The sequence below is a fragment of the Taeniopygia guttata genome, chromosome 5 (genome assembly GCF_048771995.1).
Source record: "Taeniopygia guttata chromosome 5, bTaeGut7.mat, whole genome shotgun sequence".
In the NCBI taxonomy this organism is placed as follows: domain Eukaryota; kingdom Metazoa; phylum Chordata; class Aves; order Passeriformes; family Estrildidae; genus Taeniopygia; species Taeniopygia guttata.
In genome coordinates, this window is record NC_133030.1 from 6,735,232 (window position 1) to 6,750,398 (window position 15,167).

General features: G+C 48.9%; 2 long non-coding RNA genes across 7 annotated transcripts; one reads left to right on the top strand and one right to left on the bottom strand.

Moving 5' to 3' along the window:
* Positions 1-1,020: 1,020 nt before the first annotated feature.
* Positions 1,021-13,192, top strand: LOC140684234 (uncharacterized). 6 transcript variants are annotated; one of them, XR_012056189.1, is made up of 5 exons: positions 1,021-1,381; positions 1,794-1,953; positions 2,744-2,863; positions 4,875-4,949; positions 11,896-13,192. It is a non-coding gene; the product is annotated as an uncharacterized lncRNA (long non-coding RNA). The 6 variants fall into 6 exon arrangements; XR_012056188.1 differs by lacking the exon at positions 11,896-13,192 and adding an exon at positions 11,439-11,498; XR_012056192.1 differs by lacking the exon at positions 11,896-13,192 and adding an exon at positions 8,896-9,195.
* LOC140684236 (uncharacterized) lies at positions 9,615-12,246 on the bottom strand. Its single transcript, XR_012056195.1, has 4 exons — positions 12,187-12,246; positions 12,012-12,042; positions 11,853-11,900; positions 9,615-10,438 (listed from the first exon to the last, which is right to left on the bottom strand). It is a non-coding gene; the product is annotated as an uncharacterized lncRNA (long non-coding RNA).
* Positions 13,193-15,167: the final 1,975 nt, after the last annotated feature.

Below are 15,167 nucleotides of genomic sequence, written 5' to 3' on the forward strand. Positions count from 1 at the left end.
GCCATCCACCCCTGGCCTCCCCTCCCTTCCCACCCCCTCCCCCCCCACCCACCCCCCTCCCTCCCCCCGGGCCCCGGTCCGGAGGAGGGGGTCCCCGGGAGGGGGCCGGGGCCGACCCCGTCCGGAGGAGGGGGTCCCGGGGAGGGGGAGGGGCTGGAGGGGGGAAGGCCCCCCCTCCGCCCCGCCCCCCCCCTCCCCGGGACCCCCCCCTCCGGAGGGGGCCCACCCTGACCCCCCTCCCCGGGACCCCCCCCTCCGGAGGGGGCCCACCCTGACCCCCCCCCCCGGGACCCCCTCCTCCGGAGGGGGCCCTTCCTAACCCCCCACCCCCCACCCCCCAGAGCCCCCTCCTAATGAGGGGGCCCTTCCTCACACCCCCTCCCACCCCCCCGGCCCGACCCCCCAGTGTGATGTCGGGACAGCCGGAGCCCCGGCAGTGTCGGGCCGTGTGTTGCACTGCAATGGGGGGACCCGCAGAGCGGCTCCTGCCCCGTGTGGGGACCCCAGCGAGGGCGGGGGGCGCCGGGCTCCGGCCCTCTGGGCTTTATTATCCGGCACCCCAAGCCCCGCGGCTGCGAGGAAAGAAGGAGAGCGGGAATGGGGAACGAGAACAGGGGAGCTGAGCGGCAGCCGAGGGGAAGGGGACAAGGACAGGGGGCAGGGGGAGAGAGGTCGGGGTGTGCGGGGCAGTCGGGGAGGGGGCTGGGGGGAAGGCAGGGTGGAGGAAGGAAAGGAAGGATTGAAGGCAGGTTTGGGGAAGGAGGCGGAACGTGTGCAGGGGGGAAGGGGAGCAAGGAAAGGGGGCGCGGGGGAGCCCGGCTGGGGAGGGAAGGAAGAGGGACAGGACGGAGGAACAGGGTAGGAGTGAGTAGGGGAATAGAAAGGGAGGAAAGGGAAAGGGGTGTAGGGGGGACCGCCCGGGGGGGAGGGAGGGGAGGGCTAGGGGGGGAGAGGGAGGGGAGGGGTTTGGGGGGGGGAAGGAAGGGAGGGTACCCAGGAGAGGTATAGAGAAAAAGAAACGCAAAAGAACAGAAACACAGAAGAAAAGAAATACAGAGAAAAAGAGATAAAGGGGCCCGGCCGGCCGCAACCTCCCGCTCCGAGCGCCGAGCAGCAAATGGCTCTGCCCGGCCCTCCCCGCGGGTTAAATCCCCCCGGCCCCGCCCCGCGCAGGCGCGCTGGGGCCCCGCGCACCTGTGCGCGCACCTGTGCTGGCCCCGCCCCGGCCCCGCCCCCCGCCCGTAAATGGCGGCGGATCCGCGCCCGCCTCACGTTCTGCGGGGGATGCTCGGCCGGGCTGCGGCGGGACCGGCGCTCGGAGCGCCGTGCGGAGATCGGATCGGCGCTGCTCCCGGCGTTGCGCGGCGTCCGACGGGCTCAGGTGGGACCGGGACTGGGATCCGGGCCCGGGGATTTGGGTCCCGGTCCCGCCGGTGTCTGCTGTGGGAGCCGGGCAGAGCCGCTCCTTCCTCGGCGGGCGGGGCGGGGGTGCCGGGGCCGGAGGATCGGGGCGGGATCGGGGCTGGGATCGGGACCGGCATCGCCGCTCCGCCGGGGCCGCCGCTCCCGCTCCGGCTGCGCCCGGTGCGGGGCTGGAGGAGCCCGGAGCCCCCGAAGGGCAGAGAGCACCTCCGGTCCTTGGCTCGGCAGGGCAGGAGCTGCCGTGCCCGGCCCGCGGCTCGCAGCGTGCCCAACGCACGGCCCGGCACGGGCACCGGGGCACCGGACAGCGCCGGCACGGACACGGCTGAAGGGCTGCCCGTGGCTCCTCAGCCGGGGGCTGCTCCCCACAGGCACGCAGGGATGCTTCAGCCCGGACAGATGCCACCGACAGCCCCGAGGGACCCCAGGGAACGGCTGGCATCACCTGGGAATGGAGGCACGGCCGTTTGCAGAGCGGCTCTGACAGCAATCCCTGTTTCTGACCTCCCCGAGCTCCCACACAGCTGCCAGGTATGTCCCAGCCCCCCCAAATCTCCTCCCTCTTTTCCAGCCTGAGGCCATCATCCACCAGCAGCGTTTGTGATTTATTAAAAAAATATGGATATTGATCTAGTATCGATATCTAACTGTGACGGACAAAAACTCTCTAACAGTTTAAAGTTAGCAAGTGTGTGTTTATTCGACGCCGGGCAGCGTGCGGGATCGCTCCCAAATACACACCGCCCCTTCCAGGTGATTACAGAGTCTTTTTATCCATACAAGTATTGACTACCTGAAATACAAATACATATTCATAATTTTGGTACATAATAATGTACATTTGGTACATTAGCTTTGTATGCTAATCACTCCAAAAGCCATTCAGCATGTGTAGTTTGTCCCTTGAAATGGGTCGGTGGTCCCTTTCATGGGGAGGGGTCCCAAAATGAGGAAGTAAATGAAGTCTTCCTCCTTCTGACCTTTCTACCTTTTCAATGCAAGTATGACAAATGAACTCTTGGTAGAACTCCCATTCCTTGTCTTCAATTGGTTTCAGAACAGAGGAGGCCCACAATTGTCTTATGTTCCTAAAACCTATGTCAGTTTCTATATTCTTCATTATAAACCCAGCTAACTAAACATTGTGCTGACAAGCAATTAATTATTAGTTAACTACTAACTCCTAACTTCATCAAGGCCTACTCATTTATTATTCTTATTTTAATTAATTCTAGTAAGACTTATTTCTCTTAGCTCCTCAAAATCTCTAAATGCCTTCAAGTTTACGTTTCATTTGAGCCAAGGCAATCTTCCTTCACAGATACTAAATGCCAAGCCACAGCCTCGGAGATGCCTTAAAATCAGAGGTTCGAGTGGGATGATATCTGGAGATTTTCAGGGAGCCAGCTGGAGGTGCAGAAGTGATGGAAAACTCTCACAGGTGGGTCCCACTGGAGGTGTGCTGCAGGCAGGGATGTGCATCCCTTTCCTGAGGGAAAAGGCCATGCAGAGGCCGCTGCTGAGGCTCTGAAAGGAGCGGAGCTTCTGCAGGAGAGATGTTCTGCCTCAGCACAGGCCGGGAGGGCACCGAGCCACCGCCTTGTCCTGCTTTAAAACATCAGCTGGAGCCTGAGCTCCGGGGGGGGGAAACAGCTGAATTCCAAGGAACTCTGTCAAGTGATCCCAGAGACATCCCTGGGGCGGGGGGATGAGGGTTTTAAATAGCAAGTTCTATAGAATAGAGACCTGTCCTTGTCCTGTTCCCACTGAGCTTCCCTGGAACCTCTGCTGGTTCCTGACACAGCTGGTGCTAAAGTGGCAGCTCTGCATGGGAACTTCCAGTCTCCACGAGGCACTGTCAGGTTATTCCAGCAGGAATTCAGCAGGGAATCTGGGGCTGTGGGTATAATTCATCTGAACTAGCAAAGCTGATACTGAACCCCAAATCCAGGCACCACACAGAGAACAATCTTTCTGCAAAATCCCCTGGGTGGGGAAGTTTCAGCAGCCAAACATATGGAATGGTCTAAATCCCAGCAGCCAGCATCCCCCAGAGGGACAACCCAAGTGCCAAGGTGGGAGCTCGTGTCCTTCCCCTGCTGCTGGTGGGACAAATTCCCTTGGCACAGCTGGTGGTGTGGGATCTGAGAGCAGGAGGGGCAGGAGCAGGGATGGGAGATGAGGCTGCTGGAATGTCACCTGGATCAGATGAACACGTTCTGTCCCTGCAGCAGCCAGGAGCCAAAGCAGATCCCTCCTGGCTGGGCTGGATGGGAGATGAGGCTGCTGGAATGTCACCTGGATCAGATGAACACATTCTGTGCCTGCAGCAGCTAGGAGCCAAAGCAGATCCCTCCTGGCTGGGCAGGGATGGGAGATGAGGCTGCTGGAATGTCACCTGGATCAGCTGAACACATTCTGTGCCTGCAGCAGCCAAAGCAGATCCCTCCTGGCTGGGCTGGATGGGAGATGAGGCTGCTGGAATGTCACCTGGATCAGCTGAATACGTTCTGTCCCTGCAGCAGCCAGGAGCCAAAGCAGATCCCTCCTGGCTGGGCTGGATGGGAGATGAGGCTGCTGGAATGTCACCTGGAGCAGCTGAACACGTTCTGTCCCTGCAGCAGCCAGGAGCCAAAGCAGATCCCTCCTGGCTGGGCTGGATGGGAGATGAGGCTGCTGGAATGTCACCTGGAGCAGCTGAACACGTTCTGTCCCTGCAGCAGCCAGGAGCCAAAGCAGATCCCTCCTGGCCGGGCTGGAGGGCAGCTGCTGCATCTGCTCTGGGGGAAAACTCCCTGCCCCTGCCAGGAGCGCTGTCTCTGCTTTTCCTCCAGCTCCTGAGCAGTGTCAGGGCCACCGGGAGGGGGTTCAAACCCAAAAAGTCCCCACAGCCCCCAGAGTGAATGATCCCAGCAGAGAAACGCAGCATTGAAATAAAAAAACTAAGAGCTCTGTCAAAAAGGCTGTGACAACAGTGCAATGGGATTCCCAGGAACCTTCTGGTTTGCTCTTGGAAAGCTCTTGGTTCTCTTTAATATATTTTTAGTCCCTCAACGGGCAGCTTGTAGAATTTATTCTGGGACTTAGAGGTTGAGCAGGGTGGGCTCTGGATTGACCTTTGCCTCTGGTGCCACTTTGTGCAAACACAACTTGGCCAGGCTGGGTGAACTCATGGCCTCAGCTTTCCCCTCCAAAATGTCCCTCACTTATTTCCCTGCGGGTGAGCTGGGATTTGGCCCCAGACTGTCACTCCTCACCTCCCCGTGCCCCCACAGTGTCCGTTCTGTTCTCCACAGAGCCCTGGGGACACCAGGGGGTCCCTTTGCCTTCTCCCGCCCCTTTCCAGCTCCTCTGGCTCCTCTGCCCTTGTCCCACACAGCACAGGGGCACAAAAGGGGAAAGGCTCCAGAAAACATTTCTGCAATTAACCAGCAATTATTTCAATTCCCCAGTGAGAAGAACATGAACTCACAGCCACCGAGGCCTGACGGGTTCCTGCAGTGAGAGCTCAGCGCGTGTCCACAGAGGTGAGTGCAGCATCTGAAAGGAAAAAAACACAGGGGAAAAATGTGATTTATTTTGCTTCAAAGTTATTTCATGTTCTTAAAGCCCAACCAACTTTTGCTCTTGATTTTGGTCGGGTGAAACAGGAGCGGTGGGCAGGGGTCGTGCCATTGATGCGCATGTGCCTGATGCTTTCTGGGGCAGAAAAAGTAGATTAAGCTCACCTTATGTCAAGCAGTTATTAAAAAGGATTTATAGCTCTTTAAACATAGCACCCTTTAAATACCATAATGTTTCTTCCATGATTTTAACTAATTCTCAGTGTATTTTATAAAACTTAAAATAACACCTCCTCCCCATAAAACAGACTCATCAAGCATTAGACAAAAAGTCCTACTGCCAGTCTCACGCTTCCACATCTAACCAAAGGAGACCTTCCCCACAACCAAACAAAAAATCAAAATAACATACCATACAACTCAACCGTATCCAAAAACCCCTCACCTTTATTTCCTCCAAACACCAAATACTCTTCAAATTCTAAATCAAATTCTTAGAAAAACAACAAAAAACATCAAAACATACTTCAAAAATAGAAAAGCCTAATGATATAAATAAATATTTGTCAAAGCCCACAAAAAATATAAAAGAATCTAATCAATATCCTGCATTAAAAAAAACCCCACTATACAAATTAGTACCATTTGAAATGTAACATAAATAAAAATCTTTTACTAAGAAACATATCTCCCAAAAATAAACTCCACCCTGTAAAGATATACGTAATAATCATAACTCAACAAGCTAAAATTTCTTCAAAACCAAAAGACTTAAAAACCCTTCAATATTTATAAATAATAACATTCAATATGTTAAGTGTTAATAAAATCAAACAAAATTAAATGTCAATACATTTAAATAAATACATTAAGTTTCTTTTTATCTATTAAAATAAAGTTTATTATTCCTTACTATCAAAATTCATTCCGTCTAAATTTAAATGTTATTTAATATAACGTATCCTAAATTTTATCAAAGATCATTTCTCTAAACTATACAGTATATGGTTAATTTTCTTAAAAATTAAAACAACTCCAATTAAAACAACTAAAAGAAAACACTAACAAACACCTATTCAGAAGTAAAAAAAATACAGTGTATTATATGATCACTTTCATCAAAAATTTTGTTCTTCATTACAATCTCTACTCTTTTTATCTTTTGTAAGTAACACCAAAAAATAGCAATTACTATTCATATCATACTATTTAAAAAATTTACTCTATTTCCTTAATATATAAATATTTTTTAAAAGTTATCCTAACATATTCAAACACTTACTACTAATATACTAATTATATAATATAAATATATTCATTTTTATAATAAACAATACTTATTAAATATTATTATAATAATTACAACCAACTTGCATATACTTTATCTCTTTATATAATGATCTGAAAACACATAAAATTTCTAATTCCTACTTCTTTATTCTCAACTTATACCGCTCTTACACCAAGTTAACTCTCTAACTAATCTCTACACTAACTCTATAATTTAACCTAATGTTATCTCATCATTTTAAATATTTTTCAAGATTAAAAAAAAGATATTTCATTAAAAACCTCCTCCAAACTGTTAATCTTATCACTTTCCTCAGTTATTATTACAAAATCACTTCAATATAAAATCCAACTACAACATTAATTTCTTTTTCTAAGTTTCACACTAAGTAATGACTCTCTCATACATTTCCTCCACCTTCACACTCTCAATATCCAAATCCAAACTCACAATCCTGTCCATAACCACTTTCAAATCCTTAAAAAAAGAGGTTACTATATTCAAAGCATCTCTATTGTAAAAAACTTCTAAAAAAATCCAATTATTAAATAATGTAATTAATCTTTAATCCTAACATTTTTACTCTTATGTACTACCTTTAAAAACATTATATAAAAATATATTAAGAAACATTCACCAATTAAAATTTAAACTATAACCTAACCCTAACTCTACCTAAATAAAATGATTAACAACAAACCCAAATATTTTCTACGTCAAAAATAAATTCAAATAATTTTAACTTAACAATTTAACTTTATCAATATAACAAATAAACTTATTTTTAAAATAAACTTAAAAAATCATTATCCACACATAAATATTTAACTTACCACTAATTTAACATTTATCAACTGTAATAAACTCTAAAATAATGTACAATCTTTTAATACTTACTAATCATATAATTTCACCTATGTTACTAAATATAGATATTATCTAAGTAATTCCTAATTATGATCAATTTCTTCTTTACTACATGGATTATTTTACTCTTATATTTCTTCATATTTATAAATGAAAAATTATAACAACTTATATCATTATTTCTCATATCAAAACATAAAGTGTATTTATATCTCAACAAGTACAAAAACCCAAGTAAATTTCAATAAGAAACATAAAACCAGATCACACAAAAAACACACTCACCACTCCACAAATAAAACACCAACATAAATACAAGGATAAATTACACTATGTAAATACAAATGTAAATTACACAAGAATTGCAACTTACACCTAACATCTTGTACTACACCCACCAAAATATATAAACTTTAAGTTTCTTTATAAATTTAAAAATCAATATTATAAAAATCTTATTTAATATCTTACAAATTATAAAATTCTATCAAATATTATACTTCTGCTCTATTTACTTTATTTGCTTTTAATTATATCACTTTACCAATTAACCAACCTAAAACAAACGTTTAAGTAACTTTAACTAAAGTTTCTAGTTTACATACTTTTTATTTATCCAGCACTACTCAAAAAATCCGTTCTTTACTTACTTACCTAATATACCAATAAAAAACATTACAAATCATCCATATAATTAAAAAGCCCTTATATAAAAATAGCTAACAATTTAAAACAAAAAAGTCATTTGTCCATTAATAGTAACCAAAATAGAAAAGTAATTTTAAGCCTTGAAACTTAAAAATGGTAGCTTTACTTTTTATACCACCTATTACTTCAACAACAACACTAAAACAATTAAATCAGTTAAAATATTATCTAAATAAACAAGCTAATACTACATCCCTTACAATAAATAACATTTTAACAATGGGATTGATGTACCAATACAAGACACGGGCATTAAGCAGGAAAAGAATAACATAAAATAAAATAACTTCTGTTTCTGTGGCTGTCAGTAAGAGCCTGCCCCGAGTGAGTGAGAGAGAAACTGTGTGGGCACAATGGGGAAGGGTTTGCAGGGCAGGGCTGGGGCTGTGTGCGCTACACTGAGAGTTGACAAGTTCCAACAGAAGGCATTGAACAAAAGTACCCTCAGTGCGGCAGAACTGAGCAGAGGTGCTGGGTTCCAAAAGCCAAATAAACCCCAGGATTAGAAAGTTCTGGCCTGCCTTGGAACACAGAACTTGTGGCTGCTCCTGGGCCGCAGCAGCTGCTCGCTCTGCAAACCCTCACGCTCCCAGGCGGGTGTTCACCTGAGCATTGAGTGCTCCCGGCCCAAGAGCAGTCCCATCCCTTCCTTGCTAACAGCACAGGGAGAAAAAATGAAAAAAGATCACTCTGGCCAGCAGCGCTCTCTCTCTCTGCGTGGGTTAGGGGCAGGGCCCTGCAGGGAGCAGGGCGCTCCAGCACCGACAGCCCGAATCCAGAGCAGATCCACGGGGGAGCAGCGGGCTGGGGACAGCTGGGGACAGCAATGAACAGAGCCCATCAGCCTCCCTCTGGGGCTGGGACTGCATTTAGCACACAGCTCATACCAGCTGTGGGACTTACACACCTCAGACTCCTTACCACAAACCAGTTCTGGTCTAGCTCTCAGGGTGACCTGCACCTCCTCCCCAAAATCACAGGAATTAGAATTTCCTGCTGGTTTTACAAACTTCACGGCAGCTTTGCAAATGCAAATCCCAGCAGGTCCCTGCTTTCCAGAGCACCCATCCTCAGCCATCTCCACTTCCCTGGAAAACTGCTCCAGCTCCGGGCTGTACCAAGGTGAGCACAAGGTCTGGAGAGGTCAGAACCCTCGCCTGAACTGCTGCACTCGGAGTGAGATCCAGATACAAATGGAATTCCAGAAACAGCCTCCAAAATGTTCCATAATCACACCTTTAAAATGGCTCCACAGGGCAACAGCTCCGGTGCCAGAGCAGCACCTGCACGAGTCCTTGTGCCAGCCCTGGCTCCCTGAAAAACACAATAAACCAACATCACACAGGCCTTGTTTGCAGAATTCCTGATCCAAACCTCACCTGTCCTGCCCAGCACTGAAGGAAATCTGACACGGTATTCACAGGTAACCTTTGCTGAGAGCAGCCATCACCCCAGTCCTCCAGCCTGGGCAAGGTTTTGTAGTGAATGGACCCAACTTCTAACCCTGAACCTAAATTTCTGTCAGCTTTTGTTAGAAAGATACTGGAGAGAAAATCATACAACAGATTTAAAACATTGCATGAGGAATAACCGGCCCAGACAAAAGCAAACCACCCCCATCTCTGCTCCACCCCATTTCTCCCAGTTTTGGGAGAAATACTGATATAGTTTGTAAATACTCCCCTTCCCTGCTGCACTGTCCTTCACTGCACGTCCCTGGAGAGGATTTACTCCATTTTCTGTGCCCAGCAGCAGCTCTGCAGCCCAAATCCCACTCCTCGCAGACACAGCCTGAGCAGAGCTCAGGCAGTGTTCCCAGCAGCAATGCAATTCCGAGTTCCCTGGATTGCTCACGGGGCACTCGCAGCAATCTCCCCTCAGCCCAGACTCTCTGTGCTCAGAGGGAAGCGCAGCCCGATGGGACACAGCTCTGGCACCACATTCCCCTTGTTCCTGCTGGCCTGGAAAGCCACAGATAAACCCAGTCCCTCCGACCTTGCACCCTGAACCCCAGGAGAGCCGGAGCTGAACCCAGATCCCGGCGCCCTGCACGGCTGCGCTGACACCAGCACAGGCTGAGCGCTGCCCAGCACCGTTCCTCATTTTCCTCCCTCTGCTCCCAAATCCTGCCAGCCCTGCCCTGCAGTTCCTGCCCCAGCCCCAGCAGAGGCTGGCACCCAGCCCTGCAGCAGCTGGCAGAGCTGGGAATGCACCGAGAGCTCGGCTCCCCGGGCTCCCAGCCCCAGACCAGTCCTTGGGTGCCCGAACAATGCCCAGCCTGCCCCCCTGGGCACAGCCAAACACCACAACTCCGTCAGCCCCAAGGAACTCTGGCATTTGCCTCTTCCCTCCTGCCCTTTCCCAGCACACAGAGGTAGGGCTGGGCTGTCAGAAATGGCATTCCCGAGGCACTTAATCCCAGCAGAGAGGAAAAGGGGAACCCCGCATCCCTCTGACTTACCCCACAGCGTGGGCAGGACCAGGAGCCCTCCAGCGCACACCCCTGGTGCTGAAGCCTCTTGGCTCTGGCTGCTTAAACACTGAAGCTTCTGGCAGAGATGGGAGGAATTTAATGATTTCTCCTGTCCTGAAAGAGAGGAGGAAAAGAACATTAAATCCACTGTGGAAGTCAAAAGATCCCGGCTTTCACACTTCCGCTGGGATTGCTCACCATGGGGTTTTATCCGTGAGAGGGGACACCAATTGAAATATAAAAGCATTTTTATTCCTAACTATTTCATTAAAAGGAAGCTCATTTCTCTATTGCATTCTTAGCCTAATTTTAACAGAACCATTTTTATCCCAGGCCCCACTTGTCCGTCATTCAATCCTTTACCACGGGACTTTATACAAAGGAAGGGACACCTGGTGCTGTGTCACAAGAAATCCCAAAGAGAAATGTGTCCAAAACCTCACAGAGAAAGGTTTCAAGGCACTCCAGTGCACAGACAGCTGCTCATGCCTTGTCAGGCCACACCAGTTCTGTCACACCCACCTGAGCTGTGCAGGCAAGGCAAAGGCTGCCCTTCCTCCCAGGGAACACTGTCTGAGACCACAGAGAGCATCCTGGGTGAAAGGAATGAAATGAAAATGTTTTCTGGCAGAAAATGAGTGTCTGTAATCAGAACTTCTGGACAGATTTAGTAACACCATTTTCATTTGATAAATACAGGCCATGCCCATCCTTCCAGGCCAGGTGAAACCAGGAAGGAGAACTACAGGAAAAGCAGGAAGACAGAGCCCCTATTTGGATATATATAGAATGCCCCTGGTTTGGTGGTTTGCCTTTGCTCCTAAGTTTTGGCTGCACCCCCTCTCCAGAGGAGCAGGGAATTCCTCCAGGGTGAGGGGGAGTCTGGTCCCACTCCAGGATGTGTCCAGTAAAGGAGGGAAGTTGTTTAGAGTAAGTGACCAGTGTTTTTGTCACACACAAAAATCAAACCAAACAAACACTGAATTGGACTACACTGAGCTGCAACACAAAGTGTTCACAGCAGGCAGAGGCCAGAGGAGCACACAGCACCCAGAAGTACCATTTCATTTGGTTCTTCTGCTCACATGCATTTTAATTCTGCTTCACTTCACAGCTGCTACTCTGCCAAGGCCATTTCCATTTTCAGAAGCCTGTGTCACGTGTAGCCGAGCCTTAAACATCACAGGGTCTATGTGCACTTCAGTGATCTTACACTAAGTACCTCAGAAACCAAAAGAATAAATCCAAGAGTTCAGCTGGGTTAAAAATACCAGTACAACAAATAAGCAAACAAAAACCCAAACCCACCTTTCCACTAGTTTTAAAAACAGAAGTCTTTAAAACCAGCATAAAATGAATGTAACATTTGGATCCAAGCAGAGGTACAATTTAAATGCCAATATTCTGGAACTGCTAATAACTCTGCAAGTATTTAGATGGGTGGATGTGTTACTGGATGGAGAGATTATAATGCAAGAAAGAGAAGATTAGCTGTGTTTAGGATGGGAAGAAGATGATTAAAAAATACTTCTTGTCTGGACGCTCATGCCATCTTCTTCTCTTGACCTCAGGATGGCTGCCAAAAATGGAGACTGCTGGGTGACCACCATGTGTAGTTTGGAGAGCTTGACTACGCTCTAAGTGAGGATTCTTTCATGTATAGTAACTGGATGGCAACGTTCAGGACCTTCAGAAATGTTTCATCTCTGTAACGGTACCTTTGGGAGAAGGATCACAGAGAAGTCAGACTGTAACCAAACCCAAGAAAACCCACTTGAAGCTACAAGTTGGGTAAGAAATGAGAACTTGGCAAAGAAAATGAACTTGGTGAAACCAAACCAAATTCAAATGAAATCACTTACTTGAGCCCTGTCTTCACAAGGTCACACCAGTCATCTGGGTCCACTTCTTCAACCACGCACTGTGTGCAGCAAGTAAAAACAGGTGTTGGTTTACATTTGGCACATGGAGCTTCTACAGCAATCTTTGTTCAAGGGACACACTAAGAACACGCAAGCCAAATGCTCACATGGGATGATCTGCGAGTAACAGGGAAAAAAGCTCTTGGATACAACAATCCTAATTCCTGGCTCAAAAGAAACTTGTTGGTCTGGGAGCAGGGGCTGTATGGAATCAAAAAGCAAGCTGGGCTGTAGGTTCCAAAAACCCAGCGGTTCAATACTCTTCAAACTCCTCAAGTGCAAAAGGATTCGCAACTTGACAAGTCAAAGCGAGAGCCTGGAGCAGACTGACAGCTGCACATCCCAACAGTCCTGGGAATGCAGGTGCCAACCTCGCCAGGCTGGAAACACCCTCAGGATGGGATGGACGGTGTGAGGTGGCCCCAGGGCCTGCAGAGTCAGCCAGGTCCTACAAGGGAGTCTCAGCAAAAGCCATGAGAGCGCAAAGGCATTCACTGCCCTGAGACCTTCAGTATTGCGTGTCACAGGGATCCGTGTTCACTGAACTCAAACCAAGGCAACAGTATACAGAGGGAGTGACCAAGTAGTGTTCTTCAAGATCAAAGTCTGATTTCTATTCCTGATCAACCAGACTTTTGCCCCAGACTTCAGATGGCATGGCAGATGGGTCTTGGCACAAGTATCTCTATCAGCCTCTTTTAAAAAAGAAGGTGATAACTTTAATTTTAAAAATTAAATTAATTTATTTATAATAATTTAATTAATTAATTTTAACTTAATTTTAAAAAAAATTCCACTGGTAACCTTTGATTTCTTACTCCTAAATACCGCAAACTCCTACATTCAAAGGGGATTTGTACCAGAAAGACATCATCAAGAACATAAAACTGCCTCGTATAAAGGATTCTCAAGACTCGGAAAAAGCTATGAAAATTCCATGGAAACCAGAATCCATAAAACAGGAAATCGAGTCCAATCTGTATTTACAAAATCTACAACTGCCCAATCACACATATGCATACAGTCCCTCTGTGGCAAAGCAGATAAGCAGTCTCACCAATAATTCCTCTAGCCTCAGCAGCATGGACCTCTCCACTTCTTGCTTGCCTTCATCTTTACTGCTGCTGTACATGGCAACTAACCCCTTTATGCAGGCTGAGAAGAGATGTCTCCTCCAGGAATGCAGCTCCTCTGAGTTTTTAAGCACCGTGGATATGGCATCTGCCACGGCCCAGCTGCAGAGAGATAGCTGTTGATTTTCTTATTAACATTTTAACTTGGTTTTGTATATCTTAAAGATGTCTTGCTGCCAAAGTGCAAAGCAACAGATTCTCGGAGGAGAGCATGCTGTTAATGCTCCCATTCCTATCACACTGATTCCCAGGACAAACTGAGCCCTGGGGGAGGCACACAGACACACACACACACACACGCTGCCCACCTCTCTTCATTCCCTGCTCTCTCCGGAGCAGCAGGAAGGCAGTCCATCAGGTTGTGCTTCCCGGAGGTGGCAACAGCTTGGAAAGAATTTGCAGTTTCACTCAAATTTGCAGTGGCCTCAGGGTCCTGAATTTTGGCACCGAGCTCCTTCCACAGGGCTTTCCTCAGGACAGGTGTGACAGCCGAGACAGCTGTGGGGAGAGCAGAAGGCATAGGTTCCTCCACCTGCAGCTGTTAAACAACACACTAAACCTAATTTTTTTCTAATCCAGCCCCAGACCACTCAATGTCTAGGAAATGATGCTACAGCAGCTACTAATCTGTTACAGAGAAGTGCTACACAGAGGCTCACTTCTTTACCCATCCTCTACTTCCCAGGGTGCTGACAAGGCCTTATCACTGCTTGACCTTGTAGGCAGAGCTACAGCCCCATTCAGCCTGTTCCTGTCAGAAGAACTGACATTTGTTTACAAAACAACAAAATAGTTATCCCTACCTCAATAAACCCATAATGCCTCAACCCATTCCCAGGAGGGCGGCAGGAGGGGCGGGCGCAGCCCTGTTCCGACGCCGCTCGGCCCCGGCCCGTGAGCACTGCGACCGCACCTCCGCCGCCCGCTGACATCGGCCCCGCCGGGCTGCCCTCGCCGCTGCCATCCTTCCCCGGCGCCGCCGCTGAGCCGCCTTCACCACTCCCCTCTACTCACACACACCGCCCTGCTCGCCGCCGCCCCGCGCCCCTCCCGCCCCTTCTCGGTGGGTTTTGGGGCCGCTCTGGCCCCTCCCGCCTGTCTCAGTGGGTTTGAGGCCGCTCTGGCCCCTCCCGCCCCGTCTCAGTGGGTTTGAGGCCGCTCTGGCCCCTCCCACCCCGTCTCGGTGGGTTTGGGGGCGCTCTGGCCCCTCCCGCCCCGTCTCGGTGGTTTTGGGGCCGCTCTGGCCCCTCCCGCCCCGTCTCGGTGGTTTTTGGCCGGGCGCTGGCTGTGGGGCTGCAGTACCGCTCTGTGTCCACAAGGCGGCAGCACCGTCGCCCGCCACAGCCGGGGGCCGCCGCTCGCCCGGAGGGGAGGCAGCGGGAAAAGAGCGGCGGCGATCGATCCCCTTGGGAAAAAATCCTCCGAAATAAATGTCCCAAAAAATCCCGCACAGAAACTAAAAGACCCTGCCTCGAACCAAATAACGCCGCCCCGCCCCAAAAGCCCTTTCTTTTTAACCTATGTATATTTCTACGTTGGTGTTATTTCTAGCTGTACGGCAGGGAGGCGGTGGGAACGCACGGGAGGGGACGGGACGGGCGCCCAGCGCGGCAGAGGCAGGGGCCGCGCCCAGGATGGTGGGCGCTGCAGGAGCTGGGCAGAGAGAGGCGAATCTGCCGATGCCGGTTGGCGCCTGCTCCAAATCCGACCGTCCGCGGAGCCGCCGAACCCACAGCCCGTGTGCATGGCACTGGAACTGCCGCGGAAAATCCCGTCGGGGGGCGCCGG